Here is a 5046-nt window from a genome sequence, read left to right on the forward strand (position 1 = left end):
GGCACTGCTTTTAAAAATATTTATGTATTTCATCACAAGCAATCTAAATTGCAATCAAAGTAAGTGGCATTCAGGAAAAAAACAGAAATAAAAGAAATACATAAATAAGAAAGGAAAGAAAAATAGAAAAGAATATAATATGATATAATACCTTGCTTCGGTTAGTTAGTGTTTAGTGTTTTAGCTAGCTGTGTGTATATTGTGTTTATACACGATACATATATACACACACACTAATCTAAAACCCTAATCATTAGCCAAAACTCTAAACACTAATTAAATGAAACACTCTGATCAAACTAATGAAAGAAAACCCCATAATATTTTTGATTCTACCATTACTGATCCAACTAGATATCACTAGAAAATTAGATCCAACTAGAAAAAATTAAAAAATATTCTGTTCTTGGTTTGAAAGTATTATTTCTTCTTTAACTATGTGGTACTGACTTTGAAAGTAGTTTTTTTTATAACCCCCCCCCCCCCCCCCTAGTTTCCAACAGACCTCACAAGCTCTGAGAATGCCCGCCATAGATGCAGGTGAAACGTCAGGAGAGAATGCTTCTGGAACATGGCCATACAGACCAAAAAACTTACAGCAACCAGCAATAAAGTTATTCTATACTAGCCGTCCCCTGCCACGCCTTGCTATGGCCCAGTCTGGTGATCTGGAAAATAAAATAATGAGAAAGTTTTGGTTTCTAATATATGTAATTTCTTTCTGTTTGTCGGTAAACAGTATTTCTTGTTGTTTCTTTGTCAGTGTTGATGTGGAGATTTTCTGGTTTGCCTACTCTGGAACATGCAACATATAATTGTCCTTCTTTAGGGGTCCCTTTCAAATATATGATACTATATCTCTTTCTGTGTGTGAATCATATATATCGATCCATATCTACGGCTGGATGGCTCTTTGTCAGGAGGGCTTTGATTATGTTTTCTTGCCCTGGTGAAGGGAGTTGGACTGGATGGCCTTAAGTATTTTCTGTTGGTCATGGCGGTTCTGTGTGGGAAGTTTGGCCTAATTCTGTCGTTCGTGGGGTTCAGAATGCTCTTTGATTATAGGTGAACTATAAATCCTAGTAACTACAACTCCCAAATGTTAACATCTATTTTCCCTAAACTCCATGTTCATATTTGGGCATATGGAATATTTGTGCCAAGTTTGGTCCAGATCCATGATTCTTTGAGTCCACAATGCTCTCTGGATGTAGGTGAACTACAATTCCCAAACTCAAGGTCAATGCCTACCAAACCCTTCCAATATTTTCTGTTGGGCATGGCAGTCCTGTGTGAAACATTTGGTTCAATTCCATCATTGGTGGAATTCAGAATGCTCTTTGATTGTAGGTGAACTGTAAATCCCAGCAACTACAACTCCCAAATGACAAAATCATTTTTTTAGTGAAAAACATACATTAGTTTGATAGGTGTATGCTGTCCAAATTTGATGCCAATTAGTCCAGTGGTTTTTGAGTTATGTTAATCCCACAAACGAACATTACATTTTTATTTATTTATCTGTTTGGAAGGCATGCCATTGCCAACACCAAAAGCTTGGGATTAATTTAGTACAGGTTTCACTCCAGTGCCAGTGAGACAGTCATAGCATATGCGCTCATCAAGACAGTTTCCATAGTCAGACGTCCAGGGAGAGTCCCAAACATCCACAAACCCGTTGTGGCAGTTTCCACCTTTTCCAGGTCTCTTGCAATGCGTATCAGTCTGGATGAATGCTTTGCATAAGAAGAGGGGCAGCTCACCTGAGAAGGCATAGTTCCTGGGAAAATCCCTCCTCCCTTTACTCCCAGGAGAGCCTCAGGCAACTACAGGAACATGTCTACATACCAAAGACAATAGACGCAGGGAATAAAGGAAATCTACATACTTATAAACCTGTCAAGATGTAATTAATTCCATGGGTCTGTTGTGGTTAGAAACATGATTGGATTTAGTTCAGGGAAGCCTCAGGCAGCCTTGAATAGAGGAGTGAGTGGAGGCATTGTTAGCAGGAATCAAGGTCTGACATTGTCCACATTTCAATGTCTTCTACTGAGGTCCACAGCCCTCCAGGCATTGCCAAATTACAAATCCCATCAGGATTTACCATTTGATTGGGGCTAATATGACCAAGCAAAGAGGGACATTTCACATTGCCATTTTTCACCATGGACCATAAGACTTTGCTGTTAGGAAAAGCAGCAGGAAACTGTTCAAATATAAAGTGCAAGCCTACAAAGATAAACATTCTTTTTCACCTTAGTATCAATTTTGCTTCATTTTATTGCTTATAGTTTGAATTAGATCTCTACTGAGACACCACTTTCTTTTACTTACTTACTTACTTTCTTTTAAGTGGTTAGGATATCAAGATATTAATCCAAACATGGGCAAATTTCAGCCCTCCAGGTGATTTGGAATCCCACAGATATATAAACCTCTCTTACTTGGTTTCCAATATACCTCACAATCTCTGAGGATGCCTGCCATAGATGTGGGCGAAACGTCAGGAGAGAATGCTTCTGGATCATGGCCATAAAACCCGGAAAACTCACAGCAACCCAGTAACATGACTTTGTTAGTGTCCAATATACCTCACAACCTCTGAGGATGCCTGCCATAGATGTGGGCAAAACGTCAGGAGAGAATGCTTCTGGATCATGGCCATAAAACCTGGAAAACTCACAGCAACCCAGTAATGTGACTTTCTTAGTTTTCCTATGCGTGAAGGGCTTTTGGGTCACTCAGTACAACGAAGATGCTATGATTATGATTGTTGTGATTGTAATGATTATGATTGACTACACTATGCAAAAAAAGGGAGAAAAAATATGTTCCTGGTTTGAAAGTGTTACTTCCTTCCTGTTCAGTTGTGCGACACTTACTTGAACAAGGAAGTAGAACAAGTTCTTTTTCTACTTCCTTTTTTAAAATCCTTCTATTACCTGAAACTCAAAAGTTTGTAGTTTCCCTTAATATTACATTTTTAAGCCTTTCAAAACAAAAGTTCTTGCAGTTTAATAAACTTTTCCATATTTTTTTCCTGTCTGAACCAATTAGGAAATGACATTTATAACCCAGGAACTTTTATTTTATATTATTTCTATTATTTTATAAACTCAAGGTCAATGCCTACCATTTAGTTTGGTTCAATATCATCATTGGTGGAGTTCAGAATGCTCTTTGATTGTGAGTGAACTATAAATCCCAGCAATTACAACTCCAAAATGACAAAATGATAGGTGTATTGTTTCCAAATTTGGTGTCAATTCGTCCAGTGATTTTTGCGTTACGTTAATCCCACACACAAGCATTATATTTTTATATTATACTAGCTGTCCCTGCCACGCATCTGGTGATATGCAAAATAACGTAATGAGAAAGTGTTGTTTTCTAATATATGTAATTTCTTTCTGCTTGTGGGTAAACAGTATTTCTTGCTGTTTCTTTGTCATTGTTCATGTGGAGATTGTCTGGTTTGCCCACTCTGGAACATGCAACATATAATTGTCCTTCTTTAGGGGTCCCTTTCAAATCTATCATACTATGCGTGTGTGCAAGTCATATATATGTATCTATATCTATGGCTGGATGACTCTTTGTCAGGAGGGCTTTGATTACGTTTTCTTGCCCTGGTGAAAGGAGTTGGACTGGGTGGCCTTAAGTGTTTTCTGTTGGTCATGGGGGTTCTGTGAGGGAAGTTTGCTCCAAATCTGTCGTTCGCGGGGTTCAGAATGCTCTTTGATTGTAGGTGAACTACAAATCTCAGCAACTACAACTCCCAAATGTCAAGATTCTATTTTCCTCAAACTCCACCAGTGTTCACATTTGGGCATATTGAGTATTCCTGTAGAGTTTGGTCCAGATCCATCATTGTTTGAGTCCACAGTGAGCTCTGGATGTAGGTAAACTACAACTCCAAAACCAAAGGACGCTGCCCACCAAACCCTTCCAGTATTTTCTATTGGTCATGGGAGAACAGTGTGCCAAGTTTGGTTGGTACACTGATCCATCGTTGGTGGGATTCAGAATGGTCTTTGATTGTAGGTGAACTATAAATCCCAGCAACTACCAAATGACAAAATCAATTTTTTGAGGGAAGGACATACATTGGGTTGTTAGGTGTCTTATGTCCAAATTTGGTGTCAATTCACCCAGTGGTTTTTGAGTTCTGTTAATCCCACAAACATTACATTTTTATTTATACTACTAGCTGTGCCCGCCATGCGTTGCTGTGGCCAACCTTCCCTCTTTCTTTCTTTCCTTCTTTCCCTCCATCCTTCACTCCCTCTTTCCTTCCTTCCTTCCCGTCTTTCCTTCTCTTCTTCCTTCCTTCTCTATCTCTTTCCTTCCTTCCCCCTTTTTCTTTCTCTTCTGCTGTCTCTTTCCTTCCTTCTCTTTCCTTCCCTCCCTCTTTCTCTACATCTTCCCCCTTCCTTCCTTCCCTCTTCCCTCTTTCCCTTTTTTCTTTCCTTCTCTCCTTCCTTCCTTCTCTAACTTTCCTTCCTTCCCCCTTTTTCTTTCCCTACCCCTTTCCTTCCTTCCTTCTCTCTTTGCTTCCATGCTTCCTTCTCCCTTTCCTTCCTTCCTTCCCTCTTTCTTTCTTTCTTTCTTTCTTTTTTCTCCCCTTCCCTCCCTCTTTCTTCCCTTTTTTCTGTATTGTTATTTAGCTTTTCATCATTTAGCTTTTGGGGGCATTTTAACTCCCTTCTGCTGTGTTTTTCAGTGTTTTTATGAGTGATGGTCACTCCTTGGCCTGATAGGTGTATTGTGTCCACATTTGGTGTCAATTCGCCCAGTGGTTTTTGAGTTATGTGAATCCCACAAACGAACATTACATTTATATTATATTATATTATATTATATTATATTATATTATATTATATTATATTATATTATATTATATTATATTATATTATATTATATTATATTATATTATATTATATTATATTATATTATATTATATTATATTATATTATTAAAAAAACCCAGGAACAACAAAGTGTTTATTATTGATCCATCTTTTCCATTGTAATGCAGCGCCTG

The sequence above is a fragment of the Anolis sagrei genome, chromosome Y, assembly GCF_037176765.1.
Source record: "Anolis sagrei isolate rAnoSag1 chromosome Y, rAnoSag1.mat, whole genome shotgun sequence".
Lineage (NCBI taxonomy): Eukaryota > Metazoa > Chordata > Lepidosauria > Squamata > Dactyloidae > Anolis > Anolis sagrei.